The 27,605-nt window shown below is 35.7% G+C and overlaps 1 long non-coding RNA gene across 1 annotated transcript in view; it reads right to left on the bottom strand.

Moving 5' to 3' along the window:
• The window catches only part of LOC309634618, a 181,867-nt gene extending 162,661 nt beyond the window's left edge, over window positions 1-19,206 (bottom strand). The window contains exon 1 of the long non-coding RNA XR_014248247.1: window positions 115-19,206. This is a non-coding gene — a long non-coding RNA (uncharacterized lncRNA). The remainder of the gene's footprint in view (window positions 1-114) is intronic.
• Between the last annotated feature and the right edge of the window lie 8,399 nt (window positions 19,207-27,605).

The following is a 27,605-nucleotide window of genomic DNA, read 5'->3' as shown; positions in this document are numbered from 1 at the left end:
CTTCATTTTCAGTGTCCTTAATTTCAACTGTCTTTGATGGTACTGAACGGAAAAGTCCCCTTGTCGCCAGTGGTTAAGAGCTATTATTAACAAGATTACCAAGGAAAAACTTACATGTCTGGGCTTCTGCTCCTAAGAAATGCCCTTTGAGGGTGGTAAGATCGTTCAATTTAGTTTTCCAGTTCTGTTGTCTTCAGAAAAGTTCCCTGAAAAAAATAAGCCAACTGCTGTTTTCACTTTCTATAAATTATTGACAACAGAAATGCCAAATCATAGATGAGCTATTTTATAAGAACATACTTACATTTTTAAAGATAAAATAAAAATTCAAAACTCAAAGAACATTACTTCTCTAATTTTCTGTCCTGTCAGATATTGTATGTTATCTTTGATATGACTTTGGCAGATAACAACTTCCCCTATGTGAAAACAACTGTCCTGTGAATTGTAAATGATGTCTAAGGATTCTTTTCAAAACAAAAGTGTCTGGATTAATAGTGTCTGGAATTTCTCCAAGTTTTAAATATCTCTGATAGTTTTTTGCCAGCCCAATTTAATAGAAAATACCTCAAATTTTTTAAAAATGAAAGAAATTTTAAAAAAATCGGTAAGTCTGAATAATGCTTGAATGAGTGAAAGTAAATTGTATCATGACAATTCTGCATTTTTGCGGAAGGGGGGGAATTTTCTGTTCCCATAACCACAAAATCTCTAATTCCACTAGCCAATTATAGAGTGTGAGGTAGTAATGCTCTAAAGGGGAAATGCCATTCCTCTGACCTCAGAACTAGAGGGAGTAGGTAATGGGCTGTATAAACAGCATAAAATAATAAGCATGCACAGTAAGGTAAGGTGAAATGGAAATAAAATGTAATCATAACAACTTTGATCTTCATGCTTTGAATTTACTGAGCTGTTTTCCTATGTGGTTGTCTGTGTACAGAGAATGGCTTAAACTTCTCACTGTAGACACTTACTCAAATAAATGTTGCTTTCATCAAGCCAACTTCTCAAAGTAATGAACTATTTTGATGGGCTTTGGGAAAGTTTTCAAGTGGGTTTCTTCCATACCTAGGATAGTCAGTTTATCCTTTGAAGGATAAACACACACACACACACACCGTACATTAATTAATTAGTTAAATTATTATTTTACCAAATAGCTGTTGCTCTTCCTAAGGGCAGAGGTAAAGCTTACTCAGTTTGGTGTCCCCTTTTGTGAGAGTCAATCCAATACTTGTATTTAAGAAAACAAAAACTGGAGCCAGACTGGTTTTGCAACTTACTGACTATATAACAATATCTTTGAGTCTTAGTTTTCTCACCTATAATATGAAGAGAGCACAACCTACCTCACAGATTAAATAATATAATTAAATAATATAATGTCTATTATTATGTAATATATGCATAGTGCTTGATTATTAGTAATTACAAAGTTGATCATTATCATTAACCATAATATGTAATAGAGAAAAATGAGATAAGATATTTTAAATTGGCTGATGTATCATTTAGGGTCCTAACGGGAAATCAATAGTACACTCAAATTGGAATAATTCGAGAAGGGTTTATTTATCAAAACACTAAGAACAAAGGTATGGGAGGGCACAGGAGAACTACAAGAATAAAACAGAGACCTGGAGTGATCAAAAGAACAATAGGTTACTGAAGCCAGGGCAGGGCTGAGACCTGTGCTGTGTCTCCCCATTTCCCCTCATTTGTCTCCATTTCTCCATATAATGCACTGTATTTCATTTAGCATTTTTGAGCCACATAATTCCCCGTCCGTTCTTTCCACGCCCTCCAATTAGCTCTTCTGGTAGACAACCTTCATTTTGATTACTGCTGCTTCAATTCTTCCCATATCTCAGACCAGAAACATTCTTTGTCTCTTCCTTTGTTCAAAATGGAACAAGTGACCGTGATTCCTTGACTAGGACTTTTCCTGCAGAACTCAGCCACCACCGCTTATCACTCCTTGTCATCAGCAGAAATTGCACCCTTTCTGAAATCACAGTTTCTAATATTCCACTCTGACCATAAACTCCTGTGCATCCAGCTCTCTTGCTCAAGTGGTTAATTCCCTAGTTATTAAATTATCGTTATCAGCCCTGTCCCCTGAATGTACATGAACAATCAATGAGGAGAAATTTATAAATGCACTTTAAAGTCAGCAAAAAAAAAGTCTTTTTCTTGGAAATCTAGGAAATATAGATGAGCAAAGATAAACCACTATGAATGGTGGTTTCACTGAGTCATCTCGTGGACCTCTCCTAGACTTCCCATGAGTTTCTGTTCTGCATTTTCCAGGGCTTTGTTACAGTTTTTTTATTTTTTTTAATGTGTAAGGGAGTCAGGGTTACTTTCTTGGTTTCCAACCAAAAAAACTAACAGATTTACATCACCACTTTACCTCTTATTTCACAAATTTCAAATGTATTGACTCCATCATTTTTCTCTTATCCATTAATCTCCTCCTCTCTTACACTCCCTTCTTTTCCAACTTGGATTCCATAGTACATGTATAACCATCATCCAGTATATATCCTCACTGCCTCCCCAATTTCCACTTCCTTTGATTATTTCCCTCATGCCTTGCAAGCACCTGGAGCTACTGTCCCCTAAACGCTCTGACGCAAGTATAGATAAGCCAGTTCTCTATAGCACAGCTAAGTTAGGCCGAGAAGTACAAAATAGATGGCTAAGTACTAAGGAGAAGAAATGCCCAAAGTAATAAATACAAAGAATATTAAAAGTGCAAGGAGTCCAACTTATAAAATACAGGTGTCGAAGCCTGCTCTCTCTAGTTCCTTGTGGAGTGCACAACTTTTAGGTTACCCCACTTCTTGCCAGAGCTGTTTCTACTTGAACTCCAAAGGGCCGACACAGCTCACCATCTTAGTCTGGAACTCTCATTTCCCAGATCTATATTCCCAGGTACTAGTGCCCCTATTCTGGGCCTTCATATTTCAGAGGAGCCTTCTCTGATCCTCCTCCAGTTGCCTCTTTGTGTGGTGTTAGGCATCTGATGGCCCAAGGACACCTGCTCAACCAGCGGCTACAACCTCCTGCCACCATTTCTAAACCATACTCCAGGAACCAGGAACTCTGACATGAGTGCCCCGTGCCCACATCCAGAGGCCCTGCAGGCCCTTTCCCTAGCTCCACCCTCTGAGGGCCTATCATACTCCAGTGAGTACGTGCCTCTAGGCCCGAAGGGTGGCTACAGGGTAGCTGTTTACAGGGGTGTGGACAAAGCCTGGACATGCAGGCAGGGATGTCCCATGCCTGTGCAGAAGGATCTCTTGCCGTATAGACAGACTGGGATGAATGAGCAGTAGGAAAACATTTAATAAGAGCAGTTGAATTCTCTTTATCATTATCAGGTGTAAAATGAATATTTTACATTAAAAATAAACAGTCATCAAATGTTAGAAATTATGGGAAAATAGAAAAGTTTAAACTTGAGTATAAAAAATTTGGATATGACCTTTATTTATTAAGTCATATACCCACACTCTAAATTAAATGAGGTTTTGCCCCACTTTGTAGAGTCTGTATACAGAGTTTCATGTATGTAAGGAAGTGACCTACATTCTACTTGGATGGTTAGGAGAGTAGAAATCCACATACAGATGTTTGGATGTTTTCCAAGAAAAATAAGTCATTTGATTTTCTTCTTAGTACTGAAGAAGGATGAGCACAAATATTAAAAGGCAAAGATAAACAGGCCTTGCTGAATTGTCCAAGACTGATTCCATTTAGGTCAAGGTCATATGATATATCAGTGTGGTTTTAATTATATTGCTTTCTGCTTAGCATTATGGGTGTGTCCCATTCCAATTTCAATTATTTCATATAATTTTCAACTGCCTTTACTACAGCAAGCCAGACTCTTCAGTATTAAATCAATCAGAACTCCACCTAATTTCACTGGGAATATTTTATAAGGATAAACTGGATTTATACCTAATATCTTGGAATGCAACAACAATCTGTGGATTGAAACATAGCTTTTGTATATAGAAGAAATGTCCTTTGTTTTGCCACATAATTGCTAAAAGAACTACTGCTAGGTAAGTGGTATATAGGAATTTACCTATTTAAATCACCAGAAGGTATTTTCATTACTTCATACAACTACAACAGCAAATAAAAATCCCCTGGTGAAAATAAACACTGCATGAAATAATCCTGCAAAATAATGTAGTTGACTCAAAAAACCCTTAACTATTCTGAAGATTCCGTATCATTATATATTTCTGAGAGTGTTACTTTTGTGCAAAATCTCATTAGACTTCTTCATAAAAGAGAACTTAAAATAACTAGAGTAAGGTAGAGAGAGAGCTAGTTTTAGAAAATTTGCAGCTTATCTTCAAGCTCTTGATTAAACTACAGATTTTTAAATAATCCTTATTTTAAAAATTTATTTAATTTGAAGTGATAATGTCATGTTAGTATATAAGTAAGGCACACTGCTTGGGGGGACTCCACTGTCTCTACTCTCTAAGCTATCTGGAGACACAGCGTATCAGAACATTAAATATGGCAGCCACACTTCAGTGGTTACTTATTGCCTCTCTACTGTTTTCTGTATTTGGGTATGTGTTTCTTATTCTTTTGACAAAACCAAATCTCCAGAAGAGTAGTCTAATCTGTTATGGTAATGGAACTAAAATCTTCAGAATTTTGTACTCTCATTTTCATATTAGGTATGGGTATGCATATAAGTGGTAAGTCTGATAATTAAACATGATAAATTTTCCATCATTATAAAAGTTACCTGGGGAATGTATCAATTTTCCATTAGAAGAAAAGGCAACAAAGGATACCATTTGCCAAGTTAACCTTTTTAAGTCTTTCTTCTCTAATACAAAATAGTATGGAGAAGAAATTAGATTTTCACTGAACTTCAACGCACACATCAAACCTTTAGTTTTTGGTGAACCATCATGTTATATAAAATCTCTAAGATTTAGGCTGATGGAAACAAATGGAGATCTTTATCAGAAATTTACAATCATATTGTTTAGACTCCATTCAGTGTATTTTTTGATGACTGAAAGAACTCTGACAGAAAGCATTGAATACATTTCCCCAGTGTTTATGTACTGTGACTAAAATAATGAGAGTGACTTTTTTGTTCTTGGATAGAATCCTGATTTTGAAAGAGATTAAATTGACCCAACTGTGGCTAATATTGTAGAGTATAAGAATTTTCAGAAATAAGCAACTTCAATACTCTTAAAAAAAAAAAAAGAACAAATGAAAAATAAAATGTGTTCCATCAAATAATATATTAAAAAGTTAATTATCTGAATTTTATTATAAATGTATATGAATTATAAAATACATTGTTTATAATGCTAATGTTAATATTAGTAAAAAATTTATTTGGGGGAATAAAAATAAATTGGGATTAAACCACAGGAAAGCAAAAATATTGAAGGATTCCTTGTAATGAAAAAAATCTAGGGGCTTCCCTGGTGGCGCAGTGGTTGAGAGTCTGCCTGCCAATGCAGGGGACATGGGTTCGAGCCCTGGTCTGGGAAGATCCCACATGCCGCGAAGCAACTGGGCCCGTGAGCCACAATTACTGAGCCTGCGCGTCTGGAGCCTGTGCTCCGCAACAAGGGAGGCCGCGATAGTGAGAGACCCGCGCACCACGATGAAGAGTGGCCCCCACTTGCCGCAACTAGAGAAAGCCCTCGCACAGAAACGAAGACCCAACACAGCCATAAATAAATAAATAAATAAATTAAAAAATGGTCCACATCAAAAAAAACTTTAAAAAAAAAAAAAATCTAATGTATTCATTGTCATTTGCTCTTCAAAATACTTAGAGAAATAGAGAGAATATCAAATACTGGTTCTAATTCAGACATATTATTGGCATAGGACAGAATGTACTATATATTTTTAATTATGGGGATGTATGTATATGTATAGCTGATTCACTCTGTTATACAGTAGAAACTAACACACCATTGTAAAGCAATTATACTCCAATAAAGATGTTAAAAAACAAAACAAAAACACATTTACTTAGGTTATTTTACCTTGGCATTTGTTAGGACCAATGTACTTGGACTTCCAAATATCCAGTTGTTTGGAGCCATAAATAATCTACCTTACTTATCCATTCAGATACCCAGATATCATCTGGATATTTCATTGTAAAAATGGTCATTATCATGAAAATATCAGGTTGAATTGTCCTTCCATTCAACATGTTTGCCCCAAGAAAGAGCAAAGATCCATCTCCATTGTCTACTAATTTGTTTCTTTACAATTGCGTTGGTTTTTACGTTTTCACTTCATTTAAACTTAGAATATGGATCAGATCTGTGCACATAGTTGTTAGTGACACTTTGGTAACAGTGGCAAGATAAAGTTGCCAGTGCCTTAACAAGAATATTTTATTAATTGTCTAGGCTGGCCACCAGCCCGAGGTAAAACCAACAGGATAAATGGCCCATTGCCATTGTTTTCAAAAGAAGATTACAGTACTATTCTTCCCTTCTAACACTGGCTCAATTCCCACTCTTTCATTGATCTGCAAGAGGCTGACACTGTTATTTTTCTTAATTTTCTTGTTTTGAGGTTGCCTAATGGATTTCTTCCCTTATCCCTCTACTCACATCCCATTATTCCCACTATGTTATTGTATGTAATGTATACAAATTTTTAGTTTCTTTGCCTTATTTTCAGCTCCTTAATACCAAATTTTATGCTTAACTCATTTCTAGCTTCTTTTTAATTATTCTATTCTCTCTATATCAAGAGTTCCACACACATCTACACACAGGCAAAGAGACAGAGAATTGGGGAGGGAAAGGGACATAAGTCAGACATTTATATGTTTTTTAGTCAAGGACTTAGTTTTTTGCCAGGAAGTGTTCAGAGATTACTAGGTAAAAATATTTACTGAGAACATATTGAATTTTAAAGTTATCTTGATAACTTTATCAGCCAAAAGCAATGGAGTACAACACTATAATGATGGTACACTGAAGTAAGAAATTCTTCAAGAATGTATTTTCTTGAGACCTTTTGCATTACAACATGAATTCCACTGTATTTTTTCCAGAAAATTTCAAGGGAAGCTTTTAGAAACTGTTGTCTTCTTGATCAAGCAACTTAAAGTGAATAGCTAATTTATGCTTTGGATAAAAGCTGTGTTAGGCAAAAATCAGTTCTTATTAACTATATAACAACTTATTCTGAACAATTTTGTATCAAGGCATGTCAACAAGGCCATAAAAAATAGCATGCAATCAAATCTGCATCAAGTATAAATTGGAATATAAACAAAATATTTTACCTAAATAAAAAATTCTACATAAAAATAACATTCTCAATGATTGCCTGCATAGTTTAGTAATAGAGCTGTGCTTATGATATAGAACTCTGTTAAGCACCCAAACTAAATATATGGCATGATTTAAATGTCTGCATGGTGCCCATTTATTTTGAGACCATAACTGTAAACTCTTATTAATGTGACTGTTTTCTAATGGAGGGAAAAAAACTGATTTGTCTGCTCAAATATAAACCACAAAGAAGCCTTTTCAGTGTCCTGGTAAGACATAATAATACATAGACCTATAACAAGATCTAAGTAATACATTATTGTCAGTTTTTCAAAAGTAGGATAACAATCTTGCTAAAGAATAATCTGTGTCTGATGTACTTATCATGGAATATTTTTAAAAGAGGAACTAACTCTGCCAACACATGGTCTTTAATCACTCAGGAAATAAATTCATTTTTGTGTAAAAAAGAACTCATGGTAGATAAGCTTCAATTTTTCTCATAACCAAGCATTTTAGGGAATGACCAGAATAGCATTTTATATTCTTTTAACATCCAATGAAGAGTCCATAATCCTAAGGGAGCAGAAATGTTAGTAATCAATTTAGTCACACTTTTGATACTAATGTGTCAGCTGCCAATGTGTATGCCAGATATGTTTTATTAATAATGAAAGCAAAGGATTTTTAAAAAATTTGCATGCATGCAATAAAAATGTGATCCTTGGGAAAATGTGATAATTTGGAACTTCACGAATAATATGTTTACTTGAAAATAATCAACTCTAAATTTATAAACCTAAATAATTGAGAATATTCATGAGAGCACCACTTAACATTGGTACACGTGGCTGAACACATCTTCATAAGTTAATAAGATTTAGTCCATTAGTCATTATTCTAAAATATTCCTCATTATTCATTAGTCAGAATTCACATATGTAACTGACATAGTTACCTAAAATAATCTACATTCTGAGCATATAAAATAAATTTAGAAATTTCCTAAACCCTACTCAAATGACAATATTTTCTAAAGTAATTCATTTCAAAATAATTTTTTATAAAAATTATTTCTACTGTTGGTCTTCAGGCTTTTGTGGGATCTTAATATGGATTATTATGGTGTTGAATGATGTAATAAATATCCTTTGAAGGATTCTTCTAAAGTGTGTCTATCAGAGTGTAGTTCTACTGAGAGTGTGACCTTCCCCAGAGATCACACTCTGGTATTTTAGGCCCAAAACTGTCCATAGTTTATGGCAGAACACACCAGAACACTAATTTAATATCTGAAGAAGAGCTTGAGTGAATTTAAACATAATTTTCATTAAAAAAAAATGGCCTTCTCTGAAGGCACCCTTTTGAACCACTTCTTTAATAAAGTAGGATGGAAACTTAAAGAAAAAGATGGAGCTTTGACTGTGACATCTTTATGACAGATTATCAGCAGTCCTTCTCACACATCTAGGACCCTAAAGTGAACAAAATCTCACTTGAGAATCTAATGTTTAAAAGAAACAGGTTTACAATTTTCTGAACCTGGGGACAGTTTTAAAAAACTCTTCCAGAAGCAACACAGCTTTTTTCTTTTTTTTTTCCTATTTTTTAAGTTTAGCTGCTGCATCTTCACTTTGGTGATACTTACTAAAAAAAAAAAAAAAAGAAAGAAAGAAAAGAAAAAAACTTTGAGGAAGCACTGAACGAGTCCAACTATAGTTTTGCAAGAAACATAAAAAGATACTTTAACAAACATCTCCATATTTAAACCAAGAATTCTTTCTATAGATGCAAAAACTAGAGTGGGAAAACTTGTATGGTGTCTCCTCAAAGTTTTTTTTCCCCCAGTGTGGATCTCCTTGAAAAAATATCTCATCTTCTAGCATTCAATGCCAGGGAAGGGGTGGGGTTGTGGGGGGATAATTCCTACTCAGATGAAAGGGCACAATTTCTTTATTAGAAATGAGAACTATATAATAATATCAGTTGGGACTTTCTGTTTGCAAGTGATTGATGTTAAATTTGTGCTAAAGCACTAAGAGGAATTTATTGGTTGCAGTAAGCTGAGGCAGCTCATAGGATTGGACTGATTGACTAGCAGCAAGAACATGTCTCCAAAGAAGTGAAATGTGGTACTTTCATCTAGTAGTCTTTTCTTCTCTTCATCTTTGTTTCTTTCTAATCCTTCTCTTTCTCTCTTTCACGGTTTTAAACCTTGGCCTGTCTTTGCCTGCTTATGTAACACCCTCTTAAAGGAAACAATTTTCCCAGGTGTCTGTGGATTATGCTTCTGGAAGCCCCTATTTAACAATTCAAAGGAAAAAAAGACCTGCCATTTCCCAGCGTCAATGTAACAATTCCAAGGATGAATTCTGATCTGTTTTCCTTGGGTCACAGGCTCATTTCTTGACCCAGTCATTGTTGTTAGAGAGATAGGATGCTGTGATGAACAAAGGCTAGGTCATTTGTGGCTAAAGAACAAGGTCTTCCAAGAGAAGAAAATCTGACCCAAAGCAGTAGCTAACACATACCATTACTACAAATTAACAGGTAGTCTTTTGCCAAGAAGCTCAAAACTAAACATATAGCTCCTCTACGGAAATGGTATTATCCCATGTCTGCTTATATCTAAGTCCCTTTTTGTTTTTATTTCTTGGTTAAAATTAATAATGATTTCTCAGCCTGGTGCAGAGGAGGAAGATGAGCAGCAGGCCTCCGGGCCCTGGCACTGCCGCCCACAGAAACTACGAACCAGCAGCCTGCGTAAAGGAGACCCCAAACAGAGTAAGTTAAGCAAAATGAGAAGACAGAGAAACACACAGCACATGAAGGAGCAAGGTAAAAACCCACCAGACCAAACAAATGAAGGGGAAATAGGCAGTCTACTTGAAAAAGAATTCAGAGTAATGTTAGTAAAGATGATCCAAAATCTTGGAAAGAGAACGGAGAAAATACAAGAAATGTTTAACAAGAAACTAGAAGAACTAAAGAGCAAACAAACAGTGATGAACAACACAATAAATGAAATTAAAAATTCTCTAGAAAGAATCAATAGCAGAATAACTGAGTGAGAAGAATGGATAAGTGACCTGGATGATAAAATAGTGGAAATAACTACTGCAGAGCAGAATAAAGAAAAAAGAATGAAAAGAATTGAGGACAGTCTCAGAGACCTCTGGAACAATATTAAACATACCAACATTTGAATTATAGGGGTCTCAGAAAAAGAAGAGAGAAAGAAAGGGACTGAGAAAATATTTGAAGGGATTATAGTTGAAAACTTCCCTAATATGGGAAAGGAAATAGTCAATCAAGTCCAGGAAATTCAGAGAGTCCCATACAGGATAAATCCAAGAAGAAACACTCCAAGACACATATTAATCAAACTATCAAAAATTAAATACAAAGAAAAAATATTAAAAGCAGCAAGGGAAAAACAACAAATAACATATAAGGGAATCCCCATAAGGTTAACAGCTGATGTTTCAGCAGAAACTCTGCAAGCCAGAAGGGAGTCACAGGACATATTTAAAGTGATGAAAGAGAAAAAGCTACAACCAAGATTACTATACCCAACAAGGATCTCATTCAGATTTGATGGAGAAATTAAAACCTTTACAGACAACAAAAGCTAAGAGAATTCAGCACCACCAAACCAGCTTTACAACAAAGGCTAGAGGAACTTCTCTAGGCAGGAAACACAAGAGAAGGAAAAGACCTACAATAACAAATCAAAAACATTTAAGAAAATGGTAATAGGAACACACATATCGAAAATTACCATAAATGTAAATGGATTAAATGCTTCCACCAAAAGACACAGACTGGCTGAATGGATACAAAAACAAAATCTGTATATATATGCTGTCTACAAGAGACCCACTTCAGACCTAGGGACTCATATGGACTGAAAGTGAGGGGAAGGAAAAAGATATTCCATGAAAATGGAAATCAAAAGAAAGCTGGAGTAGCAATTTTCATATCAGAAAAAACAGACTTTAAAACAAAGACTATTACAAGAGACAAAGAAGGACACTACATAATGATCAAGGGATCAATCCAAGAAGAAGATATAACATTTGTAAATATTTATGCACCCAACATAGGAGCACCTCAGTACATAAGGCAACTGCTAACAGCTATAAAAGAGGAAATCGAAAGTAACACAGTTATAGTGGGGGACTTTAACACCTCACTTACACCAATGGACAGATCATCCAAAATGAAAATAAATACGGAAACAGAAGCTTTAAATGACACAATAGACCAGATAGATTTAATTGATATTTACAGGACATTCCATCCCAAAACAGCAGATTACACTTTCTTCTCAAGTGCGCATGGAACATTCTCCAGGATAGATCACATCTTGGGTCACAAATCAAGCCTCAGTAAATTTAAGAAAATTGAAATCATATCAAGCATCTTTTCTGACCACAATACTATGAGATTAGAAATGAATTACAGGGAAAAAAACGTAAAAAACACAAACACATGGAGGCTAAACAATACGTTACTAAATAACCAAGAGATCACTGAAGAAATCAAAGAGGAAATCAAAAAATACCTAGAGACAAATGACAATGAAAACACACTATCCAAAACCAATGGGATGCAGCAAAAGCAGTTCTAAGAGGGAAGTTTATAGCTATACAAGCCTACCTAAAGAAACAAGAAAAATCTCAAGTAAACAATCTAACCTTACACCTAAAGGAACTAGAGAAACAAGAACAAACAAAACCCAAAGTTAGCAGAAGGAAAGAAATCATAAAGATCAGAGCAGAAATAAATGAAATAGAAACAAAGAAAACAATAGCAAAGATCAATAAAACTAAAAGCTGGTTCTTTGAGAAGATAAACAAAATTGATAAGCCATTAGCCAGACTCATCAAGAAAAAGAGGGAGAGGACTCAAATCAATAAAATTAGAAATGAAAAAGGAGAAGTTACAACAGACACCACAGAAATACAAAGCATCCTAAGAGACTACTACAAGCAACTCTATGCCAATAAAATGGACAACCTGGAAGAAATGGACAAATTTTTAGAAAGGTATAACCTTCCAAGACTGAACCAGGAAGAAACAGAAAATATGAACAGACCAATCACAAGTAATGAAATTGAAACTGTGATTAAAAATTTTCCAACAAACAGAAGTCCAGGACAGATGGCTTCACAGGTGCATTCTATCAAACATTTAGAGAAGAGCTAACACCCATCCTTCTCAAACTCTCCCAAAAAATTGCAGAGGAAGGAACACTCCCAGACTCATTCTATGAGGCCACCATCACCCTGATACCAAAACCAGACAAAGATACTACAAAAAAAGAAAATTGCAGACCAATATCACTGATGAATATAGATGCAAAAATCCTCAACAAAATACTAGCAAACAGAATCCAACAACACATTAAAAGGATCATACACCACGATCAAGTGGGATTTAACCCAGGGATGCAAGGATTCTTCAATATACACAAATCAATCAATGTGATACACCATATTAACAAATTGAAGAATAAAAACCATATGATCATCTCAATAAATGCAGAAAAAGCTTTTGACAAAATTCAACACCGATTTATGATAAAAACTCTCCAGAAAGTGGGCATAGAGGGAACCTACCTCAACATAATAAAGGCCATATACGACAAACCCACAGCAAACATCATTCTCAACGGTGAAAAACTGAAAACATTTCCTCTAAGATCAGGAACGAGACAAGGATGTCCACTCTCACCACTATTATTCAACATAGTTTTGGAAGTCCTAGCCACGGCAATCAGAGAAGAAAAAGAAATAAAAGGAATCCAAATTGGAAAAGAAGAAGTAAAACTGTCACTGTTTGCAGATGACATGATACTATACATAAAGAATCCTAAAAATGCCTCCAGAAAACTACTAGAGCTAATCAATGAATTTGGTAAACTTGCAGGATACAAAATTAATGCACAGAAATCTCTTGCATTCCTATACACTAATGATGAAAAATCTGAAAGAGAAATTATGGAAACACTCCCATTTACCATTGCAAGAAAAAGAATAAAATACCTAGGAATAAACTTACCTAGGGAGACAAAAGACCTGTATGCAGAAAACTATAAGACACTGATGAAAGAAATTAAAGATGATACCAACAGATGGAGAGATATACCATGTTCTTGGATTGGAAGAATCAATATTGTGAAAATGACTATACTACCCAGAGCAATCTACAGATTCAATGCAATCCCTATCAAATTACCAACGGCATTTTTTACGGAACTAGAACAAATCATCTTAAAATTTGTATGGAGACACAAAAGACCCCGAATAGCCAAAGCAGTCTTGAGGGAAAAAAATGGAGCTGGAGGAATCAGACTCCCTGACTTCAGACTATACTACAAAGCTACAGTAATCAAGACAATATGGCACTGGCACAAAAACAGAAACATAGATCAATGGAACAAGATAGAAAGCCCAGAGATAAACCCATGCACCTATGGTCAACTAATCTATGACAAAGGAGGTAAAGATATACAATGGAGAAAAGACAGTCTCTTCAATAAGTGGTGCTGGGAAAACTGGACAGTTACATGTAAAAGAATGAAATTAGAAACTCCCTATCACCATACACAAAAATAAACTTAAAATGATTAGAGACCTAAATGTAAGACTGGACACTATAAAACTCTTAGAGGAAAACATAGGAAGAACACTCTCTGACATAAATCACAGCAAGATCTTTTTTGATCCACCTACTAGAGTAATGGAAATAAAAACAAAAAGAAACAAGTGGAACCTAATGAAACTTCAAAGCTTTTGCACAGCAAAGGAAACCATAAACAAGACGAAAAGACAACCCTCAGAATGGGAGAAAATATTTGCAAACAAATCAACGGACAAAGGATTAATCTCCAAAATATATAAACAGCTCATTCAGCTCAATATTAAAGAAACAAACAACCCAATCGAAAAATGGGCAGAAGACCTAAATAGACATTTCTCCAAAGAAGACATGCAGATGGCCAAGAAGCACATGAAAAGATGCTCAACATCACTAATTATTAGAGAAATGCAAATCAAAACTACAATGAGGTATCACCTCACTCCTGTTAGAATGGGCATCATCAGAAAATCTACAAACAACAAATGCTGGAGAGGGTGTGGAGAAAAGGGAACCCTCTTGCACTGTTGGTGGGAATGTAAATTGATACAGCCACTATGGAGAACAATATGGAGGTTCCTTAAAAAACTAAAAATAGAATTACCATATGACCCAGCAATCCCACTACTGGGCATATACCCAGAGAAAACCGTAATTCAAAAAGACACATGCACCCGAATGTTCATTGCAGCACTATTTACAATAGCCAGGTCATGGAAGCAACCTAAATGCCCATCAACAGACGAATGGATAAAGAAGATGTGGTACATATATACAATGGAATATTACTCAAACATAAAAAGGAACGAAACTGAGTCATTTGTTGAGACGTGGATGGATCTAGAGACTGTCATACAGAGTGAAGTAAGTCAGAAAGAGAAAAACAAATATCATATATTAACGCATGTATGTGGAACCTAGAAAAATGGTACAGATGAACCGGGTTGCAGGGCAGAAGTTGAGACACAGTTGTAGAGAACAAACCTATGGACACCAAGGGGGGAAAACTGTGGTGGGGTGGGGAAGGTGGTGTGCTGAATTGGGCGATTGGGATTGACATGTATACAGTGATGTGTATAAAACTGATGACTGATTAAAAAGAACAGGCTGACATGCAGCAGCTACAACAACAGCTGAGATCACTTAATAAATGGTGCTAAACTTAAAAAAAAAAAGAAGTGCATACAGACCAAAAAGAATGCATACAGTGTGATAACATTTATGAAAAGTTCAAAATAGGTAAAATTATACCAGTTTAGTGATTAAAAATTAAACCACAAGTTTAGGGGTGCATGCTTAAGTGGTAAAACTTTGGGTGGGAAGAAAAAAGTAGGGCCACAGGGGAAGCTTCTGGAAGCCATGTCCTATTACTTAGCCATGCAGTGATGACACAGGCATTCACTTTGTGATAAATCATCAAGGTATTTCTTTTGTTTGGGGCACTTATCTATATGTGCTTTATATTTCACAATTAAAAATGATTAAAATACAAATTATCTTCGCAACTTTTCTGTGAATCTAAAATTATAAAAAAAAAAAAGAAGATTTAACAAGTGTAAATATTTATGCACCCAACATAAGAGCACCTCAATACATAAGGCAAATGCTAACAGCCATAAAAGAGAAATCGACAGTAACACAATCAGAGTAGGGGACTTAAACACCCCACTTTCACCAATGGACAGATCATCCAAAATGAAAATAAATAAGGAAACACAAGCTTTAAATGATACATTAAAAAAGATGGACTTACTGATATTTATAGGACAATCCAACCAAAAACAACAGAATACACTTTCTTATCAAGTACTCGTGGAACATTCTAGGTCATATCTTGGGTCACAAATCAAGCCTTGGGAAATTCAAGAAAATCGAAATTGTAGCAAGTATCTTTTCCAACCACAACGTTATGAGACTAGATACCAATTACAGGAAAAAATCTGTAAAAATACAAACACATGGAGGCTTAACAATACAGTACTTAATAACCAAGAGACACTGAAGAAATCAAGGAGGAAATCAAAAAATACCTAGAAACAAATGACAATCAAAACACGACGACCCAAAACCTATGGGATGCAGCAAAAGCAGTTCTAAGAGGGAAGTTTATAGCAATACAATCCTACCTCAAATCTCAAATAAACAACCTAAATTACACCTAAAGCAATTAGAGAAAGAAGAACAAAAAAACCCCAAATTTAGCAGGAGGAAAGAAATCATAAAGATAATGAAAAAGAAATGAAGGAAATGATAGCAAAGATCAATAAAACTAAAAGTTGATTCTTTGAGAAGATAAACAATATTGATAAACCACTAGCCACACTCATCAAGAAAAAAAGGGAGAAGACTCAAATCAATAGAAATAGAAATGAAAAAGGAGAAGTAATAACTGACACTGCAGAAATACAAAGGATCATGAGGGATTACTACAAGCAATTATATGCCAATAAAATGGACAACCTGGAAAAAATGGACAAATTCTTAGAAAAGCACAACCTTCTGAGACTAACCCAGGAAGAAATAGAAAATATAAACACACCAATCACAAGCAATGAAATTGAGACTGTAATAAAAAATCTTCCAACAAACAAAAGCCCAGGACCAGATGGCTTCACAGGTGAATTCTATCAAACTTTTAGAGAAGAGCTAACACCTATCCTTCTCAAAATCTTCCAAAATATAGAAGAGGGAGGAACATTCCCAAACTCATTCTATGAGGCCACCATCACCCTGATACCAAAACCAGACAAAGATGTCACAAAGAAAGACAACTACAGGCCAATATCACTGATGAACGTAGATACAAAAATCCTCAACTAAATACTAGCAAACAGAATCCAACAGCACATTAAAAGGATCATACACCATGATCAAGTAGGGTTTATACCAGGAATGCAAGGATTCTTCAATATATGCAAATCAATCAATGTGATAAACCATATTAACAAACTGAAGGAAAAACCCATATGATCATCTCAGTAGATGCAAAAAAAGCTTCTGACAAAACTCAACACCCATTTATCATAAAAACCCTCCAGAAAGTAGGCACAGAGGGAACTCACCTCAACATAATAAAGGCCATATATGACAAACCCACAGCCAACATCGTTCACAATGGTGAAAAACTGAAACCACTTCCTCTAAGATCAGGAACAAGACAAGGTTACCCATTCCCATCACTATTATTCAACATAGTTTTGGAAGTTTTAGCCACAGCAAGCAGAGAAGAAAAAGAAGGAAAAGAAATCCAAATCGGAAAAGAAGAAGTAAAGCTGTCACTGTTTGCAGATGACATGACACTATACATAGAGAATCCTAAAGACACTACCAGAAAACTACTAGAGCTAATCAATGAATCTGGTAAAGTAGCAGGATACAAAATTAATGCACAGAAATCTCTTGCATTCCTATACACTAATGATGAAAAATCTGAAAGAGAAATTATGGAAACACTCCCATTTACCACTGCAAGAAAAAGAATAAAATACCTAGGAATAAACCTACCTAAGGAGACAAAAGACCTGTATGCAGAAAACTATAAGACACTGATGAAAGAAATTAAAGATGATACCAACAGATGGAGAGATATACCATGTTTTTAGACTGGAAGAATCAACACTGTGAAAATGACTATACTACCCAAAGCAATCTACAGATTCAATGCAATCCCTATCAAATTACCAATGCCATATTCCACAGAACTAGAACAAAAAATTCACAATTTGTTTGGAAAACACAAAAGACTCCGAATAGCCAAAGCAATCTTGAGAAAGAAAAACGGAGCTGGAGGAATCAGGCTCCTGGACTTCAGACTATACTGCAAAGCTACAGTAATCAAGACAGTATGGTACTGGCACAAAAACAGAAATACAGATCAATGGAAAAGGATAGAAATCCCAGAGATAAACCCGCACACATATGGTCAGCTTATTTTTCATAAAGGAGGCAAGAATATACAATGGAGAAAAGACAGCCTCTTCAGTAATTGGTGTTGGGAAAACTGGACAGCTACATGTAAAAGAATGAAATTAGAACACTCCCTAACACCATACACAAAAAGAAACTCAAAATGTATTAAAGGCCTCTATGTAAGGCCAGACACTATCAAACTCTTAGAGGAAAACATAGGCAGAACATTCTGTGACATAAATCACAGCAAGATCCTTTTTGATCCACCTCCTACAGAAATGGAAATAAAGACAAAAATATACAAATGGGACCTAATGAAACTTATAAGCTTTTGCACAGCAAAGGAAACCATAAACAAGATGAAAAGACAACCATCAGAATGGGAGAAAATATTTGCAAAGGAAGCAACTGACAAAGGATTATTCTCCAAAATTTACAAGCAGCTCATGCAGCTCAATATCAAAAAAACAACCCAATCCAAAAATGGGCAGAAGACCTAAATAGACATTTTTCCAAAGAAGATATACAGATTGCCAACAAACACATGAAAGGATGCTCAACATCACTAATCATTAGAGAAATGCAAATCAAAACTACAATCAGGTATCACCTCACAGCAGTCAGAAAGGCCATCATCAAAAAATCTACACACAATAAATGCTGGAGAGGGTGTGGAGAAAAGGGAACCCCGCTGCACTGTTGGTGGGAATGTAAATTGATACAGCCACTATGGAGAACAGAATGGAGGTTCCTTAAAAAACAAAACAGAACTACCATATGACCCAGCAATCCCACTACTGCTCATATACCCTGAGAAAACCATAATTCAAAAAGAGACATGTACCACAATGTTCATTGCAGCTCTATTTACAGTAGTCAGGACATGGAAGCAACCTAAATGTCCATCGACAGATGAATGGATAAAGAAGATGTGGCACATATATACAATGGAATATTAGTCAGCCATAAAAGGAAATGAAATTGAGTTATTTGTAGTGAGGTGGATGAACCGAGAGACTGTCATACAGGGTGAAGTAAGTCAGAACGAGAAAAACAAATACTGTATGTTAACACATATATATGGAATCTAAAAAAAAAAAAGTTTATGAAGAACCTAGGGGCAAGATAGGAATAAAGATGCAGACGTATAGAATGGACTTGAGGACATGGGGAAGGGGAAGGGTAAGCTCTGACGAAGTGAGAGAGTGGCATGGACTTATACATACTACCAAATGTAAAATAGCTAACTAGTGGGAAGCAGCCGCATAGCACAGGGAGATCAGCTCCATGCTTTGTGTCCACCTAGAGGGGTGGAATATGGAGGGTGGGAGGGAGACACAAGATGGAGGAGATATGGGGATATGTATAGATGATTCACTTTGTTATAAAGCAGAAACTAACACACCATTGAAAAGCAATTATACTCCAATAGAGATGTTAAAAAAATTAATAATAATTTTGTTTCTTAAACATGTGTTAATACTATAAATCATCGAACCTTTTTGAAGATAGGTAGTTTAAGAATTATTAAAAACTAGATTAAATGCAACAGGGTTTCCAGCAGATCAAAGCATTATCTATTTTAGAAAAGTTAAATGAAGCATTATAGTTTTATCTTAACAAATGTGGATGGCTATTCAAGCAAAGAATGTGGCCTAAAAATATTAGGATCTCTAGAGTCTATTGCCACTACCCACTAGGTGAATTAAACAGTAGTTAAATTAGATTCAGCTGTGTCTTTAATTGTTAATGCCATATTGAAATAACTCCTTGATGTGATTTAATCTTCTTGCTTCTGAAAATGCTTGAGATACTTTAAAGTCTATATGTGACTGAGCATAGCCAGTGACCTAATATTATGAGATGCTGCTAAACCATAATTAGTTTCAGAGAAGGCAAGAGAAACAATGCATAACATTTCTCAGTCACTACATTTTAAAAATTACTATTGAGTTTAGAATGTCATACACTTGGTTGAGTTTGTCAGTGGATAATAAAGATGTTAATTGTAAACCGTGAATAATGGTTGCATATAAGGTTATTTTAGAGCCCTATGAGGATGTGCTTAAAGGTATCAAATGAACTCTTTGGTTTCTATAAAAATGTTTCTCGACTTAGCTTACTGCTGTTATAGAACCTAGTGAATTAAAAGATACAAACTGAGGTTTAGGATGTTTGCCAAACCACTCACTTAGGAATTAGAGAGAGGGTCTAACAAATACATCATTGCCTCTTACAGTGAAAAAAATAAATTCATTTGATATCCCAGCTCTATCAAAAACAAGCTGTGTTCCACTTGTCAGAGCCACTCATGAAATCCCAGGACATTCTCGGGAATACATGTCTCTCTAAGACTGTTGCCAGGCTTCTCAATTCTACATTGCTTCAAAATCTCTCCTGATTCCCCAATTTTTGCAACTACTATCAGGTGACACCAAAGTGAAAGGTCTGTCCTGACTCTTCTAAAGAGGATCTTTCCTTTTCACTGAGAGATCATGAAACTCTACGAAATCCTTCATTATCTCTCAAAAACAAACCAAAGGACAATTTCAAGCTGGAAAGGAGGGTTGCCTCAGGTGGTGTAGTGAATTGATATTAGGATATAAAGTCCTAACCCCTGGAACTTGTAAATGTACCTTATTTAGGAAAAGGGTCTTCATGGATATAATTAAATTAAGAATCTTAAGATGAGAAGATTAACCTGGATATTCTGGGTATGCCCTAAATCCAATGACAAGTAACATTATAAGAGACAAACAGAGGAGAGACACAAACAGAAAAGCAGGAGGTAATGTAACCACAGAGGCAGAGGCTGGAGTGAAGTGACTACAAGCCAAGGAAGGTCTGGCACCGCCAGAAACTGGAAAAGACATAAATGCATTCTCCCCTGTAGCCTCTGGAAGGTAGGCGGGCCCTGCTGACACTTTGATTTTGGATATCTAGCCTCTGGAACTGTGAAAGAATAAATTTCTGCTGTTTTAAGCTACCTAGTTTGTGGTAATTTATTATGGCCATCCTAGGAAACTAATATTGGTGGAAACATGTGCCACCAAACCACAGTGGCCAGAGGGAATTTTATTTGCAAGTCCCACTGTGTATAGGTATCTGGGGAGATGGGTCTTTACCTGGGATTTAGGAAACTGTCTGGGATTTTGAGAAAGTGAGTAATGAGAACCTTTGCAATTGAATGGAACCTAATTATAGGTTATAAGAACCTTTCCAGTAAACAGAAATGCATGGAAAAGCTCCGACACTAGAGCGATCTGTAAATTATTAGAATTCTTTGGAAGATGATTGTTTTTTCTTTGGTAAGACAAAGGACTTTATTCTCTGTTCTAGCTAGAGCTTCCGGATGTGGAGGACTTCTCTCTTGTAGGTTACTGCCGCATGCTTTTGTCCACCATCTTTGCACATATCACATTGTAGTGCGACATCCTCACACAAATAGGTCTACCTTATCACACCACCAACACTGAGGTCTACAACTTATTCATTTTTGCATCCTAGCACAGTGCCTGACAACTAGTAGGTGTTCGATAAGTGTGTGATGACTAAATACAAGCATACCTTGGGGATATCACAGGTTCAGTTCCAGATGACTGCAATAGAGTCACATGAAGTTTTTGGTTTCCCAGTGCATATAAAAGTTATGTTTACACTATACTGTAGTCTACTGAGTGTACAATAGGATTATGTCTAAAAAAACAATGTGCATAACTTAATTAAAAATACTTCATTGTGAAAAAATGTTAACCATCATCTGAGCCTTCAGCAAGTGATAATCTTTTTGCTGGTGGAGGGTCTTGTCTCGATGTTGAGGGCTGCTGACTGATCAGGGTGGTGGTTGCTGAAGGTTGGGATGGCTGTGGCAGTTTCTTAAAAGAAGACACCAGGGAAGTTTGCTGCATTGATTGATTCTTCCTTTCGTGAACAATTTCTCTGTAGAGTGAAATGCTGTTTGGTAGCATTTTACCTACAGTAGGATTTCTTTCATAATTGGAGTCAATCCCCTCAAACTCTGCTGTTGCTTTATCAGCTAAGTTCATGGGATATTCTAAATTATTTGTTGTCATTTCAACAGTCTTCACAGAGTCTTCATCATGAGTAGATTCCATCTCAAAAAACCAATTTCTTTGCTCATGCATGAGAAGGAACACCTCATTCATTCAAATTTTATCATGAGACTGCAGTAATACAGTCACATATTCAGGCTCCACTTCTAATTTTGGTTCTCTTGCTTTTTCTACGTCTGCATTTACTTCCTCCACTGAAGTCTTGAACCCCTCAAAGTCATCCATGAGGACTGGAAATGACTTCTTCCAACTCCTGTTGATGTTGATATTTTCATCTCTTTCTGTGACTCACGAATGTTCTTAATGGCATGTAGAATGGTGAACACTTTCCAAAAGGTTTTAAAATTTACTTTGCCCAGATTCATCAGAAGAATCACTATAGCCTTGCAAAATGTATTTCTTAAATAATAGGACTTGAAAGACAAAATTACTTGTTGACGCATGGGTGTAGTACTAGTAGGCATGAAAACAACGTGAATTTCATTGTACATCTCCATCAGAGCTCTTGGGTGAGGGGTTGCGTTGTCAATAAGCAGTAATATTTGGAAAGGAATTTTTTTTTTCCTGAGCAGTAGCTCTCAACAGTGGTCTTATATTCAGTAAACCATGTTGTAAACACATGTGCTGTCATCCAGGCTTTGTTGTTCCATTACAGAGCACAGGCAGAGTAGACTTAGCATAATTTTTAAGGGCCCTAGGATATTTGGAATGGTAAATGAGCACTTAAAGTCACCAGCTGCATAAGGCCCTAACAAGAGAGGCAGCCTGTTCTTTGAAGCTTTGAAGCCAGGCATTGACTTCTCCTCTCTAGCTGTGAAAGTCCTGAATGGCATCTTCTTCAAATAGAAGACCGTTTAGTCTACACTGAAAAGCTGTTGTTTAGTGTCGCCACCTTCATTAATTATCTTAGCTAGATCTTCTGGATAACTTGCTGCAGCTTCTACATCAGCACTTGCCGCTTCACCTTGCACTTTTATGTGATGCAAACGGCTTCTTTCTTTAAACCTCATGAACCAACCTCTGCTGGCTTCCAACTTTTCTTCTGCAGCTTCCTCACCTCTCTCAGCTTTCATAGACATGAAGAGAATTCGGGCCTTGCTCTGGATTCGGCTTTGGCTTAAGGGAATGTTGTGGCTGGTTTGATTTTCTATTCAGACCACTAAAACTTTCTCCATATCACCAAGTAGGCTGTTTTGTTTTCTTATCATTCATGTGTTCACTGGAGTAGCACTTTTAGTTTCCTTTGAGAACTTCTCCTCTGTATTCACAACTTGGCTAACCAATTAGGCACAACAGGCCTACTTTGGGCCTATTTCAGCTTTCCACATGCCTTCCTCACTAAGCTTAATCATTTCTAGCTTTTGATTTCATAGGACTACGGTGGAGATTTTTTAAAAGCTAACATAAACATATTGAGTGTTGATTACCATATGACACTCAAAAAATGCTATCTAGGAGAAGGAATGGGGAGGCTTAATTTATGTGACTATGGTCTCAACACCAAAGGGTGAACTGAGATCTGTGCAAAAGTATCTGTATATGATGAAATTAAACACAGTAATTGGATTATGGGTAGCTAAAAACTGACCTAAAGTATGAAAATGTGATCACATTTATGCCAAATTATGGATTACTGATTTGTTTTTCCCTTCCATAAGAGCCGAAACTGTCTTTTTGTTTACCATTATATCCCCAGCACCTAACAGACTACTTGGTTAATCATAATAATCACAATAATAATACAAAGGTAATAAGAATAGCAAAACTTTATAGAATAGAAACTTAAGAAGCTCTTGGAAGTTCAGTGAAGAGTCTTTGCAACATGAGCAGTAGCAGGTCAAGGAAGTTAAGACCCTTGGCCTCTGGCTCATCAAGTTACACAGTGACAGCTGGAAGCCCCATCTAACACTCAGTATAGAAACTTAGAGATGGTCTCTCTACTTGTGCTGCCCATACCCTTTCATTTCTCTAGGGGTTTCTATCCAAGAAGGTCCCCATCTTACCTATTGTGTTGTGAAACACTATTGAACTTTGAAGGCTCACTAGAATAATGACAGGAAAAGCCAGAGAAAGTCTGAATTCCTTAGAAAAGAAAGAATAATCTATTTGATAACAGTGACCAGACAAGAAACTGTGCTACTATAAACTGTAACTTCATCATTGCTAAAAATGAACAAACAAAATAATGGGCTTAACGCCACAAGTCCCTATGAAATACAACTGCAGGAACACCAAAGAAACATAAATAAAATAAAAAATGGAGCCATAGAATCCCTGGATATACACATAGACATTCCAAACTGAATTTAGGGGCCCTAAAATTTTCTCAAACTATTAGGTCATAGCTTTATTCTTCATGATATTTTATTGCTGTAACAAACAAATGGATATTTCTGAGTGGAAAATAACATTTCCAATTTTGAAACGAAATATTAAAGTCAAAGAGGACTCTTCTTTAAAGATTCATTGTCAATTTCATAGTTTGGTTTAACTGTTGCGTAGAAAATAACTTATTCATAGCCTTTCAACTGGTATATCTTTGTGAATACAAGAAATGTAGTATTACATTTTTTCCTGATTCTAATTTAATCTCAGATAATCAATGTATTATTCAGGCATAAATATGTACTCTAATATTTCTGAGCCTTTTGGTAAAATTACATTTTTCCACTTTTCTCTTCTACCCTCAACTTCTGATTTGTATCCCAGTCTTCTTTCACTTATTTCTTTACTTTTGCTTAAAGTCTTTTTGCTGTATTATCCAGGGAAGCTGAGTGAGTGTTATGTATTATTTTTAAGACTGAATTTTCTTATGCCTTGAAGATTACATGGTTCTGTCAAAAACGCAAATGTGTAGCAATTTGCCATTTTAAAAGCTTTATTTCATTAATTTATGTTTATATTTGTTGAATTAATAATTTAAACAGATTGAATAAAATTTTAACTAGAAATGTGCGTATATAGAAAAACAGCACACAAATCATTGAGAGTAACACAGTCAACATGTATATTGGATTAAATCATGTAAAATTGCCAATATTGTTACAAAATGGCAATTGGATATAGTTCACCATAATGTGTACATGTCCTATGAAAAATAATTTTTCTATAATGACTAGTAATTCAAACCTTTGTGCAAAATATAATTGAGGCAAACTTGTAAATAAGTTGTTTACTTAATGTTACTTATGTGAAAATTATCTTCCATAGAGTCCCAAATAATATTTTTAAAACCTCACCTTTCCAAATGCTGAAATATAAATGATGAATAATGAAGATAATGATATGAGTTATCTGGATTGAACAGAACATTTTATTTTATTATTTTTTTAAACATCTTTATTGGAGTATGATTGCTTTACAATGTTGTGTTAGTTTCTGCTCTATAACAAAGTGAATCAGCTATATGTATACATATATCCCCATATCCCCTCCCTCTTGCGTCTCCCTATCCCACCCTCCCTATCCCACCCCTCTAGGTGGTCACAAAGCACCGAGCTGACCTCCCTGTGCTATGTGGCTGCTTCCCACTAGCTATCTATTTTACATTTGGTAGTGTATATATGTCAATGCCACTCTCTCACTTTGTCCGAGCTTACCCTTCCCCCTCTCCATGCCCTCAAGTCCATTCTCTACATCTGTGTCTGTATTCCTGTCCTGCCCCAGAACATTTTATTTTAATAAACCAATGTTTAATATACCATAGGTTATATCAGTGACAGTTTAAAGAACTTTTCCTTAATAATAATGATATTACAAGAATTAATTTACTTGAGTCAAACATTTCATTTTAATAAAACAATGTTTAATATCGGGGGTGTAATTGTGCTTACACTACGAGAGTAAATTAATTTTTATAATATCATTAAAATGTTGTCAAGGAAGAGCATTCTTTAAGCTACCATTGATATCCCCAATGTTTGGTCTATACACATCAAACAAAAGTTGGGGGGGGGGGGCGTGGGTGGAATAGTGGTTGGCCAAATGCCTAGATAAAGAAGGAAGAGTGGAACTACCAGGTAAATATGAATTCGCTTAATGCAAGGTTTGAATAATTGAACAAAGCAAACACAAAAGCACTGCCCTGGTAGTTAGGGAATCTGGGTTTTCAGCCCCCTTCTACTACCAGCTAACTAAGTGGCTTTGGGTAAGTTCTTTAACTTCACTGGATATCAACTTCTTCATCCATAAAGTGAAAGGATTAGGTAAAAAATGTTAGATTATATACTGTCTATGTAAGGGTGTATAAAGACTAGCTTAACACAATTCATTTCACCAAAAAGCTATTATATATTAAACCCAAACAAAGTCTCAGGTCTTGTGCAATGAGTCACTCACTTTTCCTGCAGCTAGGTTTACTTCCTGTTCTCAATTATCTTAAAGACAATTCTGCCATTATTTACATATATTTAAATAATTTTTATTGGGCCAGGATGGACTAAGCACTTACATATTATCATGTAACATTTCAGCTTTTCTTAAGGAGTTGTTTTTTACTCAAGTGGCATTGGATCAATGCATAATCTAATTATTAAGGGGAAATACACCTCACTTTTACACAATTCTGTGTTGAAGTGAAATGGTATCAGTAAGAAAAACAATTGTCTATAAAGACTATTCGGACAATCTGCTAATTACTAACAGGTAAATTAATAAAAACACTAGCTGATGTTAACCTCGCGGAGGCAAACTGCTCCCCGTCTCACCCTGCACTTCAAAGTCTAAGTTGATTTTAAACCTGATCCCAAAACTTTAGGTTTACGTTGTTTCATTTCATGACAGGTTTTACACCAAATCACAAACCAGACACACACACACACACACACACACACGGAAACTATTTGAATAGGATATAGTTGACATTCTACATTCAGGGGAAGTTGATTCATCAAATTTATTTATTTTGAAGCTTATTTAATTGATTAAATGACATGATAGATATGCTTGTTACCTCATTCACATACTTTTGAGAACTTTTTCTCATTACTAGTCCCATAATATGAACTATAAATTGTTTGCAAAGGTCCATAAGAATTCTTCCTACCCCTGAATTCACACTCTTTGCTATGTAACTTGGCTGTTCTTCCTTTCAAGAGGTAGAGTCTACTTTCCCTTTGCTTTAAGTCTGGGTTGACCTTGTGACTTGCTTTCACCAACAGAATGTGACAGAGATTACTTTGTCAACTTCCAAGTCTAGGACCTAAGAGACTTTGCAGCATCTACTCTTTGCCTTTGGGAATGCTGACGTTACCATGTGAAGGAGTTCAGGCTCATTTGTTAGATTTACTGTAGCCTGGCTGACAGGCATCACCAACTGCCAGACATGTGAGTGAGACCGTCTTACACCATTCAGTCCCAGTTCAGCCACCAGATGACTGTGGCTACAGAAGGGAATCCAAATGAAAAGAACCGATCGGCTTAGCCCAAATTGCTGGCCAGAAAATCATGAGCAAATGAAACTGTTGTTGTTTTAAGCTACTACATTTTGAGGTCATTTACTATCAAGGAAGAGAAAACTTACACATTAGAATATTTATAAATTATTTCAAGTGAACAGTCAAGTGATTTTATAGGTGAAAAAATATTATTTGTTTATTTTATTCTGATACTGTCCACATCTTGCAGGTTCAAGTGCTTAGTGGGGGGAAAAAGGCAAAGATAA

This window comes from Balaenoptera borealis (assembly GCF_965194805.1).
Source record: "Balaenoptera borealis genome assembly, chromosome: 9".
NCBI lineage: Eukaryota > Metazoa > Chordata > Mammalia > Artiodactyla > Balaenopteridae > Balaenoptera > Balaenoptera borealis.
This window is presented reverse-complemented; position numbering and strand designations above follow the sequence as displayed.